Below are 19,596 nucleotides of genomic sequence, written 5' to 3'. Positions count from 1 at the left end.
CTTAGGCCTTCAGTATCAAGAAAAGTGTAAGAATTTGTCTACGTAGTCACCAGGAGTCCAGATTGATGCAAAGATACACAGTCAACCCTTCAAAATAGACTAGATTAGATGCAAGAGTTACAAATAGACTAAATTAGGATGCAAGAGTTACAAATAGCTTTTCTAAACCCTCAGGCATCCTTGTAAGAACAACAGCAATAGCACTTAGACTTATATACCACTTCACAGTGCTTTACAGCCCTCTTTAGCAGAGTCTGGGGGCAGTCTTAGGGATTCTTTGGTTGGGCTGTTTACTATTGGCTCTTTTGCAGTTTCTTGATTGGGGTATTGATTGTTGGTCTGGAGTTAATCTATGCTGATCTAGTGCTGATTACTGGTGAAGTGCTGGAGACTTTTTCTCCTTTGGGCTGGTTGATTGCCTCTTTTGCATGGTTTAGATGTTGTTAATGTCTATGTGTCTATTGATGGCTGATGTGTCAGAATGCCAGGCTTCTAGAAATTCCAGAGGTCCATTAGTAAGCAACCCAACCAAAACATTTCTAAGACCACTCCCACCCACCCAGACAGGCAAAACATCAGAATATAAACTGATAGCAAACAGCACTTCTTACTAGCATTGATGATGTTACCTAGTTAGGGTAATGAAATGTTTGCAAGAAAACATGCAAGTTCAGAGAGCACCAAGGACCCCTCATTTCAACCCTGAACTACAAATAGTCTCCTTCATTGGTGTTAAATTATGGAATGACCTGCCTCCTGGAGTCATGGATGCTCTGTCTGTGGAAGTTTTCAAGCCAAAGTTGGACAGCCTTTGATTGGGATGATAGGATTTCTCCCTTGAGCAGGAGACTGGACTAGAAGACTTCCAGGTTTCTTCCAACTCTATGTTCTAGGGAGGATTACTTCAGAATAAACTTTCATAGGATAATATTGGCAGTGATTTCCTCGATGTTTTGTAGACAGGTTTCCAGTTTCGAGATATGAAGAAAGTGGCAATAACAGACTTAGGTCATAAAACTGATTATCTCCTTGGATTTCATATATGGAAATACCTTCCTGGGTTTTTTACTGATTGCATGTTCATTCTTAAATCTGGAAACATGCAAAAGAGAAAAAATGGCTTTCACAGGGAAATATTTGTAAACATTAGCTTCTTCCCTGAGCAACAACACAATTCAATTCATGTTTTATTACCTGAGAATATTAGAGAATGGGTTTTATATTCAGGCTGTCTTCAGCTGGAAATAAAGAACAGAAAATGATCAGAGCAGTTGCAAATCTACACATTGCATTGTGAATAAATCTGGGACATTCGATGTACATTTGAATAATCACCCCAATCCACAGATACAGTAAACATTTATAAGTTATGCTGACCTATGTTCCGTAATAAGTGTGCTAACTAACTTAAATCATATCTATGGTGTATTCCACGGGTGATGTGACAGTTACAGAGAATAAAGATTATATTGATGGAGATATACAGAAACTACACACAGCCTTTGGTTAGCAACCACAATTCGGCCCAGTAGTTCTAGCATTAAGCAAAGTAGTCACTCGATGGGAAATCACATGACCATGATTGTGATTTTCTTTTCCCCACTCCCAGCACTGAAATAATTAGCAAGCAGGAAATTAATGTTTATATTTGCTTTCATTGGAGAGAAAGGGATTAGAAGAGAGGCAGGCACACAATGGTGAATATACATTGAAAGAGATGCTGTGGCATAACTTCAAATAGTCACTGAATGAGTGATTATTAACCCAGGATTACCTGTATTCACAAGAAATCTAAATCAAGTTGAATGCAATGGGAATGGAGTACTTAAGAAGATTGGTTAAATCACAAGAAGGTGCTGAAATATGGATGATGTGCATGAAAGATTTATTTATCTAGAAAACTGATATGGTCATAAATCTAACATACAAACTCTGGGTGGATTAGCATATTGTATATGTGAGCTCAGGGAACCTATCATTATGATTTGTAAAGTGGAGTTAGTGCTTTGCAAATCCAAATAACTATGCTGTAATTTATTTTATAAACTGTAGTTTATAATGGTTTAGTACAATATTTGAATCCAATTAGTTTATAATCATTAGGTTTAGGCATTGAACTATGCCATGATTTGTGGCCAGGTTGGCATACAATGCTAAACCACAAAACATTGATTAAAAACTAAGGCTAGAATTTTAGTTAGAATTTTGTGTGAACCCAGCTGAGGTAAAAAAAAAAAAAAGAGAAAGAAAATCTAGAGGGTGGATAGTATTTTTAAAAATTGTATCAATTTACTACTCTTGAATACAAAGTAATTGCAAGGCTGTGTAAAACCATCACAGTGGGTGGCAGTGCTTACCTAAACTTAAGGACCTTTAAAAAAAAAAGTTCAGTAGAGTTATAGCAGGGGTATCAAACTGTCGGCCCTTGGGCCGGACGCACCATGTGGAAGCCATGCCCTCCCCATTGCCAGCAATGGCAAAACTGTCCCAATACGTTGCGTGATGTCACGTGACGTCGCAGGATTGACATGTCTGAGTTATAAGCTAGACTAGTAAGTTTTTTTAAAAAAATCAAGGAAATATAAATATAAATTACTTCCAAATCATTACCAACAAAAATATGGATGTCTCCATTTAACTCATAGGAGTGTAATGCAACTCAACAGTGATTTTACTTCCTTTATGACATTGTCTAAACTTTAATGATAGAACCATTTCTTAGGGCCATTATATTATATACATTCCAAGATACTTCTGCAAAGTCTTCACTTCATTAATTCTGCAAAAGTCTTTTGATTAAAGAATTCAAATAAGACTTTGAATATGACCCAATAGACCTTGCCAGCTCCCACAGAAGAGAGCATGACATTTCCATCTTCTAACAAAGACACAGAAGGCATAATGGCCAAACAAGAAGTTCTCCTAATGAGAAATGCCTGGCTCTGTCACCATCTTATATCATAGCAATCTTAACCCCCGTGAAACTTTTTTGCTGTCTCTTGTTAGTCAGGAAACAATATAATAATGGGAAACAACTAGACTTCTCTAAAATCTTAATAAAGTGATTTCATCAGCCTAGACTATCCTGCAAGTAGCACAGGACTAATAATCCACCAACTAAGTGATTTATATTTTTAATTTACATATTTTACTTGGGACAAACATAAGCAGTAGTATAAGTAGATTTGTTGCCCAGTGTGACTTTCAATCAATCAATCACTCAATCAGTCATCTTTGGATACAATTCAAAGTCAAAGTATTTCTATTGCACAGAGACATCATTTGTTTGGTTGCAGATGAATTAATTTAGTTTGGTTGCAGAGGAATTAATTCTGCACATCTCGCTCCCGTGACTTTCGCCTTGCTTCAGTGCCAGCCTGCCATAGACTTGGGGTGGGAGGGAAGCCATTTGGGAGTGGGAGAACTCCAAAGTACAGGTAGTCCTCAACTTATAACGGTTCATTTAGTGACCATTTGAAGTTACATTGGCACTGAAAAAAGTGACTTATGACCATTTTCACCCTTATGACCATTCCAGCATCTCCATGGTCACATGATCAAAATTTGGATGCTTGGCAAAGGACTCATATTTAAGCATTTAACTATTTAAATAGGACGGTTGCAATGCCCGGAATCATGTGATCCCCTTTTGCAACTTTCTGACAAGCAAAATCAAGGGGGAAGATGGATTCACTTAACAATGATATTACTAATTTAATAACTGTAATGATTCATTTAATAACTGTGGCAAGAAAGGTCGCAAAAATAGGGCAAAACTCACTTAACTAATGTCTCACTTAGAAACAGAAATTTTGGGCTCAATTGTGGTCGTACGTCAAGGACTACCTGTAGTTTGTGCCAGCCAGAAACAACATCTGAAGGACACTTGGCCAGAGAGAAGAATGCCGCTGCATTCCAAGGACTGCTGTTATGAAAACATCTGGTTTGAATATGATTGGACACACGGGGACCAATGGGGGGGCAGGCGTAGGAAACTGGGGGATTTCACTAGGGAACTGGCGTGAAAACTCAGACCTGGCTTTACTTTAGTGGTCCATGACTAACAGTTCATTTAGTTCACGGGTTCTCAACCTTGGCAACTTTAAGACTTGTGGACTTCAACTCCCAGAATTCCTCAGCCAGCAAAGCTGGCTGAGGAATTCTGGGAGTTGAAGTCCACAAGTCTTAAAGTTGCCAAGATTGAGAACCCCTGATTTAGTGACTGTTTGAAATTACAATGGCACTGAAAAAAGTGACCCTTTTTCATACAGATGACCATTGCCGCATCATGTGATTTATATTCAGGTGCTTGACAACTGACTGACATTTAAGATGGTTGCAGTGTCCCAGGTCATGTGATACCCTTTTGCAAGCAGTGTCCCAGGTCATGTGATACCCTTTTGCAAGCAGTTAGTGGGGAAACCAGATTCTCTTAACGACAACCATGTTACTAATTTAAGAACGGCAGTGATTCAGTTAACAAATGTGGCAAGAAAAGTCATAAAATGGGGTAAAAGTCACTTAACAAATTTCTCACTTAGCAACATAAGTTTTGGGTGCTGGCGCGGGAAAAGTAACCCATTTACCCGGGAGTTGCCTATATAAGAGGCTGCGAGGCGTTTGGGCGAGGCTGAAGCCATCTTCCTGTAAGCTGAACGCTGAATAAATGAAACTGAGAACTCCAGCTGCTTCTCGTGTCTGTTTTCCCGCCACGGACTCAACACTTGAGAGCTTCAAACACAATGGCACAAAACCGTGTCTGGACATTTTGCAGACATGCTTGGGACAAACTGCTTTGTAAACAGAAAAGTGAAAGACACTTTTAAAAAAGGAGGTTAATGTGTCAGTCCTAAATCTACCTCCCTGAAACTCAGTCCCAATGATCAAAATCATTAAAGGTATTTGTATCTTCTTCTAACCTCAAGTGGCGGTAGGAGAAGCTGTTCCTTCCAATATACCATAGGCTCTGTCTTAGGCCCAGTAAGACTACTGGGCAGATGACTTCATCTGCTTTAGATGGGGGAATTGAAGGGGAACTCATCAAATATGCAGACACACCAAACTGTAACAGGAATAGCCAACACCCCAGAAGATCAAGCTCAGGATCCAAAAAGATCCTAACAAACTTGAGCAATGGGCCCTATCCAACAAAATGAGTTTCAGTGTGGAGAAAAGCAAAAATTTACATTTAGGTAAGAAAAATCAAAGGTTTAAGTACAGATTAGGTGAGACCTGGCTCAAAAACAGTAACTGTGAGAGGGACCTTGGAGTCCTACTGGACGATCGCTTGACTATGAGCCAGCAGTGTGCAGCAGCAGCCAAAAAAGCTAATACAATCCTGGGTTGTATAAACAGAGGCATAGAATCAAGATCACGCGAGGTATTAGTACCGCTTTATAAAACCCTAGTAAGACCACACCTGGAATATTGCAACCAATTTTGGTCACCATACTACAAAAAAGATGTTGAGACTTTGGAAAAAGTTCAGAGAAGAGCAACTAAAATGATTAAAGGCCTGGAGACTAAAACATAAGAAGAACGGCTTGGGTTTGGCTAGTCTAAAGAAAAGAAGAAATAGGGGTGACGTGATAGTAGTATTCCAATATTTGAGGGGCTGCCACAAAGAAGAGGTGGTCAAACTATTCTCCAAAGTACCAGAGAGCAAGACAAGAAAAAATGGTGGGAAACTGATCAAAGAGAGAAGCAGCCTGGAATTAAGGAAAAACTTCCTAACAGTGAGGACAATTAACCAATGGAACAGCTTGCCTTCAGAAATTGTGGGCACTCCATCACTGGAGATTTTTAAGAAGAGACTGGACAGTCACTTATCTGAGATGGTATAGGTTCTCCTGCTTGAGCAGAGGGCTGGACTAGAAAACTTCCAAGGTTCTACTCTACTCTACTCTACTCTACTCTACTCTACTCTACTCTACTCTACTCTACTCTACTCTACTCCTGACTACACATGAATGGTTTCCAATTTTACAGGGTGGAATGGTCATGGTACTGGAACGTAAGAGAGGAAAAACCCCATTGAAAGGAATAGAAAACAATGCAGAACGCTATACTGTATATATACCACACTACTCTATATATAGAACATAATAGAAAACAGGCCATCCCTTTAAACGGATGGGTGTGTTCTCTTTCAGTCTTACTGTGTGGGGTTTTCCCCAGCTTTCTGTAATATTTGCAATTTTCTAAAGTACTTTGATGACAAAGTATTCAATTCTTGGAACATTGGGGGTAGATTGTTGTAGAGATGGGTAGATGGGAAATAGGGTTTAAGGGGGGGGGAACAATCTCATAACCCTGCCCAAGGTCCTAACCCTAAGGGTTGAAACAATTTTCCTTATCTGTTGACAACAGTTAAGCAGATGAGCTGTTTGGATAAAGGCAGCATTACAATCTTACCATTCCAGTGGTTATCAGCTAGTTGGCTAAGATTAGGTTTTTATTAGTCTGGTTCTCAATGTAAGGAACTGAAATTCAGAACTGATGCTACACCAAACTTATTGTGTAACCAATAATATTATAGCCAATGTATTCAGCTTTTTAAAAGAGGTCGCTTGCATCTTATCCATACCTTTTTTCCAATGTTGCATTTTGTGCTTTTGCTGAATAAATAGCATACATCACAATCCCTCCAAATTATCTTACAGGAAAGATGTAGGCTAGAAAATGTATGTAGAAACTCTGTGAAGATAAATTAAATTCTGACAAGCAAAACAAGAGTCAGAATTCTTAAGTTCTAACTTGATGTCTTTGGTATCAACTCGACTTGCTGAATTCTTGGGGTGACAGTAAAATAAAATAGATCCTACAAACTAAAGCAGTTATTTCTAAAACTTGGCAATTTTAGGTATGTGGACTTCAACTCCCAGAATTCCCCCAGCTAGCTTGCTGTTATAGATACAATGCAAAAAAGGTAGCATAGGCACACAGGAGCAGTGTTGGTATGGGAAAACCAATATGGAGTTCACTGTATACACAGACAGCCCTCAAATTATGACCATAATGGAGCTTGCCCATTATGATTGCAACAGAGGTTGGTCACATGACTGACCCAATTTCACAATATTTTTTTGCAGTGGTTATTAATAAATACAACAGTTGTAGGTGAATGCTGTAGCTGTTAAATGAATTTCTTGTTCACTATGGTGTGGTTTTGCCAAAAAACCATAACTAACTAACTGTAAGTAACTGTTGTAAAATGTGGTCCTAGAAATCTGCAGGAAACTGCAAGCAGCTGTAAATGCAGTTGTGTTGCCAAATACCCAAAGTGCAGTCATGTGATCATGGGAGGTGAGGTGAACCATCAGAACTTTGGATATGCTTCCTAAGTCCCTTTTTGCAGGTTGGTCATAACTCATTAAGCAATTGGTTAGAAGTCAAGGATTACCGATCTATCACCTCCTGCAATCATATGTAGAGAGAATTATCCTTACTTTGTGTTTCCATATAGCTTCTACAGAGAAACCTCGCCACAAATGTCTATATTGATTCTCAGTCATCCGGGTTATGGTTGTTCCAAGGGTGCTTTTTTTTTTTTCAAAAGGCAACTGGGCTTTCTTTGTTTTGCTTAAAGATGTTTCACTTCTCATCCAAGAAGCTTCTTCAGTTCTAAGAAGCTTCTTGGATGAGAAGCAAAATGTCTTCAAACAAAAACAAAGAAAGTCCAATTACCTTTTGGAAAAAAAAAGCACCTACATGATACTACATGAAATATCATCCAGAATACCGACAACACTTCAACAAGTAGATAAAGCAGATTTGTACATTTTGTTGAAAAGAACTATAAAAATCATATTGTGCAAGGATAAGTCATTATTATGCAAACAATATTGGAAAGGATAACTCCATTACTTTTTAATCCTTGTCTTCTGTTTACTACATTTGCTCCACAATTATCTTCTTAGATATGAACAAATGGGTAAATTAAGTGCATAATTTAAGTGCATAATTATTCCACTTTGAATGAAACAGCTTTTATAATTGATTGCCAAAGTGTTTCCTTCCCTTTCTTCCCCTGCCACAAAGAAAAGGCAATCAAAATATCTGCCTAAATTGCAAATATATTCCTTTGAAGAGACATTTGTTATTGACGCTTTCCACATTTCTGTAAGTACATTTGAAACACTAAGGCTTCCATAAATGGTTTCTCCAGTGTTACTTGTTGAACCTATCTACTGTATATACTTACATGATATTTTACTGTTGGGGAACAAGTTGGTCCAATAGAAGAGAACATAGCTAGCTCGGGGTTAAACTGTGGAGTTCTTGGTGTTTGCTGAGTTTGCTTGTAGCTACTTCATTACCCAACTAGGTAACATCATCAGTGGAAGTGTTTGAGTGTGGGATTTACATGTAGTAGCTAGGTGTTTTGCCATTTTGGTAGATTCCTCATTGATGGTTCTTTGATTATAATTTTCTGTCTAATGGTTCATCTGGTGTTAATCTCTGCTTATCTAATAATTCTCCGCTACAGTACAGTAGATCTGTTGTGCAGGTAATTCTCAAATTATGAGCAAAATTAAGCCCAAATTTTCTGTTTCTAAGTGAGACAGTTGTTAATTGAGTTTTGCCTCATTTTACAATCTTTCTTGCCACAGTTGTTAAGTGAATCATTGCAGATGTTGTTAGTAGCACTGTTGTTAAGTGAATCTGATTTCCCCATTAACTTTGCTTGTCAGAAGGTCACAAAAGGTGATCACATGACCCCAGAACATTGCAACTGTGATAAATACATGCCAGCTGCCAGGCATCCAAATTTTGATCATGTGATCATGGAGATGCTGCAACGGTTGTAAGTCACTTTTTTCAGTGCTGTTGTAATTTCAAATGGTCACTAAATGAACTGTTGTAAGTCGAAAGGTATCTGTACTCTGGAGTCCCCCCTCCCAAACAGCTTCTCTTTCCCCTCCCCCCCAAAGTCTATGGCAGGCTGGCACTGAAGCAAGACGAAAGCAGGACCGAGGTGGTAGATGTGACATTGGCCTTCAAAGTTAATTCATCTGCAACCAAACAAATGAGGTCTCTGTGCAATAGAAAGAGAAATAGTTTATAGCATCTGAATGTTGATCACATGATCATGGAGATGCTGCAAGAGACTGTTGTAAATTGAGGTCTACCTGTAGACTTTTTGTTTCCATACTAGGTTTTATTATTTGAATAGTGTGTAAAGGTGGTTTATCTCTATCTTATCTAGTTGTGTAATGAAGCATCTGCAAGTAAACAACCAAACTCAGAGAGCATCAAGAACTCCTCAAAATAAGTTGTATTAGATTTCATCTACTTTGGACCATTACAAAATACTCTATGGGTACTTGACAACTGAGTCACACCATTCTGCATGATTCACTGTTCAAGCTTATCCTGGATTCAAAATGTTCTCTTAAAGCCATTCTATGGAAAACCTGGAAACACAGCAAAGATTTTCTTGCTTCTAATAGAATGCAAATTAATGTTTCCTGATGGGTGGATTTTATTAAAGCTTTTTGTTGCAGCTTTCCTATCTATTAGCCTTTTGCATTCAGCTTATTGTACTTTGACATACATGTCGGGTTAATAGGAAAAACTTTCCTTTCAAAAAAAGAATGGCTAAAGCAATTTGGGCTTTTTTGTTTAGAAAATAGAAAATCTACCTTAAAGATTATCGGTAATTGTTATCTAACCTATAATGGAATTTGTTTGGACTCACTATGCAGGGTTAATCCAATTATAGTGATTGATCCATAATGAGAATGATGGCTGGTTCACATAACATGCTTAATCACGTCACTTTAACACCAAGTAGTAACACTTTTATGAGATACTACAGGTAGCTCTCAACTTACGGCCACAATTGAGCCGAAAATTTCTGTTGCTAAGTGAGACAATGTTAAGTGAATTTTGCCTGATTTTATTACCTTTCTTGCCACCGTTATTAAGTAAATCACTGCAGTTACGTTAGTAACATGGTTGTTAAGTGAATCTGGCTTCTCCTTTGACTTTGCTCATCAGGTTGCAAAAGTTGATCACATGACCCTGGGACACTGCAACCGTCATAAATATGAATCAGTTGTCAAGCATCCAAATTTTAATCAGGAGACTATGGGGATACTACAATAATCATAAGGGTGAAAAAGGTCAAAAGTCACTTTTTTCAGTTCCATTGTAACTTTGAACGGTCACTAGATAAATTCTGTGTTGTAAGTCGAAGTGTCAACTTCGACTTACAACAAAAATTGTGTGTTGTAAGTCGAGGTGTTACCTGTATGCCTGATTCATTTTAACTTGGGATAATGTTTTTTTTATGTCTTTACTTGGGATATTGTACAGATTCAGCCTGTTTGGTGAGTTCACCGTTATGAGAACCCAGATAATGGGTAAATTACAAGTAATAAAATTGCAAATCCATCTTGTAAACAGTTTCCTATAAGTGACTTATACTGCCCTCAAATATCAACCAGCCATCTGTTCTTATTATCCATTTATTTTGGTATAGCAATAGTTGGATGATTCTAGAAAATGCTCTAATTTGCTGCTGGGAAAATGACCTATATATGCCTGTGACCAGTTTTTCCAGTTCTAATGTCTTAACTGTCCTATTTTAAATCGGTTTCCTCAGAAGGCCCTAAGAACAAATATATTTGGACACAGCAAAGGGTTAGTCAGCAACATGTTACTCAAAGTGGCCCATTAGATATAAATACAAAGGTCAAAATATTTCCTCCACATTCACTGTCTCTAGCATTTGTCAACTTCGAACTTCCAATATTGGAGGTAACTTAACTAATAGCCTCTGTGAATCTAATCTTCTTTTAAAATTATGCAAAGTGGTACCTATTACAATTTATTTATTTAGATCAGAGGTCCCCAACCTTTTTGGGCACCAGGGACCAGTTCTGTGGAGAAAGGTTTTTCCACAGACCGGAGAGTGCATAATTTTGTATGCTGCCTGCATCCCACGGATGGGACTTCGCTTGTTTGTGCAGACCAGTTGCTGACATGGGTGATCTGCAGCAGGCTGTGGAGGCAGTGGATGGCCCTGCGGGCGGGGCAGAGGCAGACTGGGGGCCAGGCGGGAGGAGTGGGGGGCAGAGCAGGGGCAGATTGGGGGCACTCGGTCTCTAAAAGGTTAGCCGTCACTGGTCTAGGACAATTCGCCACGGCCAACTCGCCACAGCTAACTTGCCCTGGTTATCTTGCCACAGGCAACTCACTGCAGGACAACTCACCGCAGGATAAAAGTTACACTAATATCAGCAAATAGTGGAATGGAATGATTAAAGAAATGATGCCAAAGAAGGGCCAAAATGAAATATGACAAAAATTTAAATTAATTTTAATTATTTTAAATAGTTAAATAGAATTATTGAATTGTCCCACAGTGAGTGGTCCCATGTTGAGTTGGCTGTGCTGAGTTGGCCAGGGCGAGTTAGCTGAGGCAAGTTGTCCCATTCTAGGACCTAGAAACTTTCTTGTGAATCTTGCTAGAGATTAGCATTGTACTTTGCAGCACTTAATTTTAAAACCTTTCCATTAATTTTAATGGTTTCTTAAATAACTAAAAGTCTGATGAAGCAGGGGAACTGGTGGGCCCAAAGGAAGGAATATGATCCAGAACATAGCACAGAAGCGTTGCTTGAGCAGAATCCGTAAGATTATCTTGGACACTACACATCCCCTTCACGACCTGTTTTCCTTGTTACCTTCATGGTATCCACAGCAGAACATCCAGATTCAGCCATAGTTTCATTCCATACAGCATTAACCTTGTGAACTCTCAAGCTTCCTCCTTCCGTTATATATTCAAGAGGGACAGTATTTAATATTTATTTGCTATGTAGGGGTGTGGGTCTATACATATGTTGTACATAGTATGTTTAAGTGTGTGTCAAGTAGGTGTTTCACTTTGAGAGCGGGCAACTAAATTTCATTTTTGATGTGTGCCATTGTACCCACAGTAAAAAAATGACAATAAAGGTTATCTTATCTTACCTTACCTTACCTTACCTTACCTTACCTTATCTACTTCTAATATAAAATGTAGGTAGGCTGACAGCTAAATCAGACTCATATGAAGTAGGATTTAAACAGGTACAGGAAAAGATTTAAAAATGCACGGAGAAGCCAATGCTAAAGCTGATGAATGTCCTGCAATTTACATAACCACATCAGCACGGGAGAGGGTTTTTCTAAAGCAAGGCTATTTCCTTCCCTTCTTTAAAAATGCATCCACCGTTACCAAAAGAACACCAATTTCGTGCTTGATTCTTTTTAAACAAGAGAATGACTAATAATCTGTTTAAAAGAGGTGGTTGGGTGAATAATAGTAACCAAGAACTGGGATCTGATGTAAAAAGACCAAAGGCTGTATTATTACAGCCCTGTAATGGCTTTGATCCATGGGGGTGGTGCAGAGGAAGCAAGTTCCCTTATACTTTCTGGAACCTGGGAAACTCAAAGAGAAGAGCATTAAAACCAGGCATGCTGGTTGGGCTTTGCACCACCTGTTACTTTAATCAAGGTCTGGCAGCTGCACCCAATTATTCAAGCCTTCTTTATGTGCTCATTCACACTGGCGGGGGTTGGTTTGTGTGTGTTCCTTATCTTCTCACTCTGGTGTGTTTAAAGAAAGGAAAGACTGGAGGGAAAAGCCTTTCCTGCCTCTAATGCCCTTGCACAGCTATTCAAAAGGACAGACCCCATTTATCCATTGTTCTCTGAATGTGCTCCATCATTTTTTTAGCAGCCTGCAAAATAAGGTAATATTATAGGAGCGTATGCACACTTCCTATGACAGATGTTTCTGTAATATCTGTAATGTGTGGAGAAGCCAGCGGCACCAAGTGGCACCATAGTGGATGGATTCACAGATCACACACAGCTGTCACAGCTTGTAAATCATGACCTGTGGCTCAGTGTGAGGTGCGAATTCAATCAACCATAGTTTGTTCAACTAACATGATTAAGTAAAGCACAATTTATTGTGATATACTAGCCCAGTCCATAACACCTGTGATGAGATTTGAACCTCAAATGCTTTGGCAGGTTGTTCAGTCTTTTAAAAATTATATTCTCAGATCCAAGATTATGGCTTCTAGTGTAACTAAAAAAAAAATTAAATGATTGTTGGACAGTTAATCAATTAGATGCAATTAATATTATTTGTTCAGAATAAAAGTGGATTCATCAGCCTTTCTGAAAAGTCTGAATGGACAATTATATAGGGAAGTCTTTTGTCCTATTTCTGGAAATTAAGAGCAACCATTTTGACCAGTGGTCACTTTTTATCTTTGAAGGTTTATGTATTTATTATTGCTGTATTGCTATTATAAAAACTGGTGGCACAGTGGTTAGAGTGAAGTTAACTCTGCTCATGCTGGGAATTTGATTCTGACGAGCTCAAGGTTGACTCAGGGTTGGTAAAATGAGGACTCAAGATTGTTTGGGGCAATATATTGCCTGTGTAAACTGCTTAGAGAGGACTGTAAAGCACTATGAAGCAGTATATAAATCTAAGTGTGATTGCTATTGTTATTACAAGGGTGCCTGATGGTTTAGAAAAGCTGAACATGAAATCAGGAGTATTGGTTGAGGTCAAAAGATCAAGATGGCATCCACAACTGTTGGAATGAAGCTGTCAATGCTGCTAACATCGGATGCTCTTGCTAGAGTTAGTTGATGCTGGGAGGGGGGGATGTGGATGAGAGTCCAGTTAGTAATAACAATAACTCAGAGGAGGGAATCCAAGGTTACTGCCCCCAGAGTTGATAAAGATTTGGCTGGCTGGGGAGAAAGCGTGTTTCAAGCTAATTGGGGAATGTGATTTATGACTGTTAATTGGAGGAGGGAATTGTGCTTTGCTACTTTGTGCCCAGGGGAGGGGAATTCAGTCTTTGGGTTTAACTATGTAGTGCCGGATACTTTGTTTCTCGAATAAAAGATTCTTTAAGGTAAACAATGCCTCGAAGTTCTTTTGAAGAGTTTCATCTGTCGGAACCATGACAGAAGCCCCAACATCTTTCTACATGTCTTGTGTGAATGATGCACATAAAAAGGGATGAGGCTTTGATCAATCACAGCTATTATCTTGATTTCCTTGAGCTTCTGCTGACACCTTTGCAAAATCATAAAAACAAACCTCACATCCATGAATTCCATTTTCCCTCATTCTTCATTACAGCAGAGTAATTAAAAGCTCTGCAGGAGAGCTCTGTTTTCACAGCCCTTTGAGAAACAGTTATAGAGAGTGCAGTTCAAGTCTCTGGAAGTAAGGTGCTCCCTAGGGGGGACCATTTTCAAACATCCTCATTCTGGCTGAATAGACCAGATGGGTCAATTCCACTTGAAGTAGGCAGTCGTAAAGTAGAGTAAAGTAGAGTAGAGTAGAACAGAACAGAATAGAATAGAAGCTGGAAGGGACCGTGGTGGTCTTCTAGTCCAGCCCCTGCTCAAGCAGGAGAACCTATACCATCTCAGACAGGTGAATGTCTAGTCTCTTCTTTAAAATCTCCAGTGATGGAGCACCCATGATTTCTGGGGGTAAGCTGTTCCACTGGTTGATTGTCCTCACTGTCAGGAAGTTTCACCTTAATTCCAGGTTGTTTCTCTCTTTGATCAATTTCCAACCGTTGTTTCTCGTCCTTCCCTCTGGTGCTTTGGTGAACAACCTGGCCCCCTCTGCCTTGTGGCAGCCCCTCAGATACTGGAATACTGCTTCAAAGTGTTTGTCAGGTTTTAGGAAAAACACTCCCCCCCTCTTAATGGCTGGTAGCATTTTCCAGCATCACCAGACATCACTGAAGTGAATTAAAACATACTATCCTTATTACTCAATCCTAAAGAAAATCAACCTTGACTGTTCTTTGGAAGGACAGATACTGAAGCTGAAGCTCAAATACTTTGGCCACCTATTGAGAAGAGAGCAGCCATTGGAAAAGACCTTGGTATTGGGAAAGATTGAAGGCAAAAGGAGAAGGGGGATAGCAGAAGATGAGATGGTTAGATAGTATCATTGACGCAATGAACATGAATTTGGACAAAATCCAGAATACACCAGAGGATAAAGGGACCTGGCTTGCTATGCTTCACGGGGTCGGAAAGAGTTAGAGATGACTTAGTTGAACAATGAACAATAGTTAAGGTAGGTCCATACCATGTCAAAAAAAGTAGCATCTCTGGAGTTCAAATCTAATCTTGGAGAGAAAGCTTGAGTAACTCAAGAATATTGTGTTAATATAGAACACATTAAATCAATAAATGAAATACACAAGCTGTTGGAGACACTACAGTGAAGAACCTAGAATTCTGATGCAAAAAACAAAAAAAAAAAACCCTTTTTAACCACATATTGAAATGCTGCTTTCTGAAAGAAGGTTAGTATTATCCTATGTAGTTTTTAAACTATTGAACTTTAAAAGCATTACAATAAAAAAATTAAAAAGCATTGGTTATTTGCAACTATACACACACACAGTTATATATATATATAACACATATATATATGCAACTATACATTATATATACACACACATATGCATGCATGCATAAACACATATATAGACAGACACCACATATATACTCATACACACACATACATGATAGCCAGTTTATTAGAATAGTTAAAATACCAAGCTAGAAACTGTGAGAACAAGGGTTCTAATCTTGCCTTGGGTGACCTTGGCCTCTTTCTCTCAGCCCTAGGAAAGAGGCCATGGCAAACCAGTTCTGAAAATCTTACCAAGAAAACTGCAAGCATTAGTCCAGGCAGTCACCGTGAGTCAACACTGAGTGAAGGCAGAGAATAACTTAAATAGAAGAAATATTGGTAGTGTGTAATTTAATTTAAGGGGAGCAAATGAAAACCAGTCAGGCACAGAGACATGCTGATCCCATCCTAATCTATTTTTAAACCTGCATCTTGTAACTATATATGATACATTCAACCTGTGCAATTTCTTTTTAGCCTACAGTTTGCATATGCAATGTATATCCAGAAATATACATTAACAAAATTGGATATGCAATGTATATCCAGAAATATACATTAACAAAATTGTGTTAATTTTAGGTATCTTATATGACAACACATACAAAAGGCAAAGGATGTTTTCAAGGTTATTAATACATAACTACAGTTATTGAAATCCTAGTCATTGTTTACATAGGGTCAAAAGAGGATGTTGCTTCCCCCCCCCCCAATTACTTTTATCTGGCATTTGAGGAAAGATTTAACAATACTATTTTTGGATATTTTGGAATGTCCTGAAACTTTATGAAGATACTTTAAACCCTAAAGGAAAACCTAGATCATTTACCATAGATTATGTAATTGATAACAAGGATGGTTAACTGTAGTATATTTTAGTATGAGACTAGGAAAAAAAAACCCAGCCCTTCAAACTTCATTGTAACTAAACAGAGGAATCCCATTCAACTCTACAACAGACACGCAACCTTTCTGCTAAATGAAATGGTAAATGGAACACACACTTACTTTGGAACGGTGTTTGTGGAAGGGTATGTGTGGCTCGCTCTTTTGCTGTAGTACTCCTCTTTGACAAGTTGTAAATAATTCTCACTTGTAGCCAGGAAGGCTGAAAGTATCAATGTTGTTTTGCTGGGTGTGATCATATCACTGCATGTCCGTACAGGGTAGACTATTTAATCACTACACAGCAGGTAATCTTTCCCAAGGAGACCTTGATAAGATTCTTTAAGCCCATCCCTTTGTGTAACATCTTTTCTTATTCAATTTTTTTAAAAAGAAAGAAAGAAAGAAAGAAAGACTGTGAGGCATTATTAATTTTTTGACAAGTAATTTAATTCATAAACATGTTTTCCATATCTGCTTTCTTCAATAGCAATAAAAAATAAAATACATAAATTGTAAGCCATTAATTCCTTAAACATCTCTGGTTGCCTATGTTGGTCCTGACATTTTATTTAAAAATATTTGAAGTGGAGAGGGATCAATGGGGAAAACTGCTAATTAGTGAGAGGGACTTAATTGCTACCAGAGTACACTCATAAAGATTTAAAGAGATCAGCAGAGAAATCTGTGTGAGAGTTTGAAGATTCTGTTGAGACAATGCAGGGATAAGAAATAACTCTGAAAATGTATAGAGCAGTAAAATACAACAAATTTATTTATTTATTAGACTTTACAGTGTGCTGCCCAATGCACCTAGAGGCAACTTTGGGTGGCTGATGAACATTAAAAGCCAGTAAACATTAAAACAATAAATAACAATCATAATTTATTCTGACAGGCACCTGTCCTATAAATATTCAGACTTAACAATTGTTGATAAGAACAAACAAATCTGGATAATAGATTGCCAATACTGGAGAAAGCAGAACAGAAGAGAAAGAATTGGAGAGGATAACAAAATACAAAGACCTGCAAATAGAAATTGAATTAAATACTTTATTTGGCCAAGATCTCTAGATCAGATCTTGGAATGTCTGATGCTTCAAAGGGCAGGAGCCATATATATAAGCAAACATATGATATACAATCATAGTTTGACTGAGATTCATATACTTGAGGGAAGTTTGACCCCGAGATGGAGAACATCAAGGTTAGTTTTCCTAAAATAAGAAAATGGTATCTTGAGGTTGTGTAACCTTTTCTCCCAATCTTTCTCTCTGATGCTGTTATTAGCTTTGTTTGACAGGGCTGAAGAAATCTCTTGTACCTCATTCAATAAGGATGCCTGGAGGGGCCTTCCTTACCGGAAGGAATGTTTAAAATTAATTCTGAAACACATTGGCTTAGCTAGTCAGCAGAAATGAAAATAGCCTGTGACAACAAAGCAATGCATTTCTATGAATACATAATTGAAAGAACAGCCTCTCCAAAGGCTTACAAATTTAAAATCAGATTTTAATAGTCTACAGATTTCTGGAACTCGTATAAACAATATGTAAACCTTTATTGCCCTATCAATCTTGCAATAAAGTTACATAAACCATTTTCAATTTATGGAACCTTCACTTGGTTCACTGCAAAGCTAATTGAGCTTCCAACTGAGATGGTTATTGGGCAATTTTCCTGCCTCGTTAAAAGAACTTTAGAGGTATACATGATCCAGCTGATACTATGTCTTTTATCTGCATCCTTTCCTTAGCTCCCCCTTGGGTCTTCAGCCTTTATTCTTAACATATAGGCAGAAGAAGAAGAAAAAATCCATTAAAGAGAGAAAACTAGAAAAGCTGCACAATGCCTTTTATCTGTGGAACTGGGAGTTGTCCATCCAGAGGTATTCTGAGTACCATTTTGCAAAAGATATCTTGCTGTGCAGATAAAGCAGTGCCACAAAAGAGCTCTTTTATATGAAAAGGCACCAGCAATTGATATAATCACATTTAAAAGATTTTATCCTCTGCCTAAGCTTGAATAAAACAAAGGAATATATCATTGGTCTAAAAACAATTATTCGTGCACTGATAATTTCCCAGCAAGATTATTGGAATGTGTTATAGATGGAGTTGCCTTTGAAAATAGTATGGAAATTTCAGTTAGTTCAGTGGCTAGCCCAGGGGTAGGCAACCCTGGGTCTGGCTGGCTCAGGAATTCTGGGAGTTGAAGTCCATGAGTCATAAAAGATCCAAGGTTGCCTACCCCTGGGCTAGACTGACTGATAGGAACATATTACACAAGAACTATGTCAACTATACTGGCCTCCAGTCTTATTCTGAACCCTAACAATTTAGAGTGAGGCAAATTATGCTGCAGAATTTGGTAGATTTCCCAGTTATGAAGGGTCCTTGGTGCTCTCTGAACTTGCTTATTTTCTTGAAGACATTTCATTACCCAAACTAGGTAACATCATCAATGCTAGTCCTGATGATGTTACGTAGTTTGGATAATGAAACGTCTGCAAGGAAACAAGCAAGCTCAGAGAACACCAAGCACCCTTCATTTCAAATATTCTCCTTTATTTCCCAGCTAGTGGGGAAAGACATTTACGGGTTGCTCCTGCTGAAGTGGGTTGCTAGTCAGTGCTAAGATAGGAGGCAGGTTTTGAGATATTGCTAGAACAGCGGTTTAACCACTTGTCAGAAATGTTACAGTTCACTTTAGAGACATCCTGGTTAATCACTTTGTCTAGTAATTACTAGAGAAAAAAGTGGACTAAGCCCGCTTGCTAGAAGTACTCTGAGAAATTCCTTCCATTCTACTTCCAGCAAGCATGCTGTGGACTCTGTTGGTCAAGAAATTCCAGCTGGTGGGGTCCAGGAAAAGAGCCCTTTCTACCATGGCTCCTGCCCTTTGGAAATCCTGACCCTTGAGGTGAGATCCACCCCATCCTCTGGCCTTCTAGTTTTAAAACGTGGCTCTGCCAACTGGCCTGGGATTCTGATGGGGGCTTTCCAGTGGTGGGATTCAAATATGTGAACAACCAGTTCTCTGTGTGGATGCCGCTTCCAGAAGTCCATTCTGGGCCTGGGCAACAAAAAATTAGCTACCGGTTCTGCCATAGTGGTGCAAACTGGCTGAATCCCACCACTGGGGCTTTCCATCCTGGAGGTGATTAGTGGATTAAGAGAAGGGTCCACCTCAACTCTGATATTGCTTTCTTCCTTAGCTATCTTTGATTAAAA

The 19,596-nt window shown here is 38.6% G+C and overlaps 1 protein-coding gene across 2 annotated transcripts in view; it reads right to left on the bottom strand.

Moving 5' to 3' along the window:
• Nucleotides 1-16,534, bottom strand: part of ALPK2 (alpha kinase 2) — an 84,519-nt gene extending 67,985 nt beyond the window's left edge. For both annotated transcript variants that reach the window (XM_039358093.1, XM_039358094.1), the window contains exons 1-2: nucleotides 16,484-16,534; nucleotides 1,195-1,238 (exon numbers count right to left, since the gene is read on the bottom strand). The gene's annotated coding sequence lies outside the window, so the exon portion shown is untranslated. The remainder of the gene's footprint in view (nucleotides 1-1,194; nucleotides 1,239-16,483) is intronic.
• Nucleotides 16,535-19,596: the final 3,062 nt, after the last annotated feature.

The sequence above is a fragment of the Crotalus tigris genome, unplaced genomic scaffold (assembly GCF_016545835.1).
Source record: "Crotalus tigris isolate CLP2741 ecotype Arizona unplaced genomic scaffold, ASM1654583v1 scf7180000018975.1359446, whole genome shotgun sequence".
Taxonomy (NCBI): Eukaryota; Metazoa; Chordata; class Lepidosauria; order Squamata; family Viperidae; genus Crotalus; species Crotalus tigris.
Note: the sequence above shows the minus strand (reverse complement) of the source record. Positions and strands in the feature narration are given on the sequence as shown.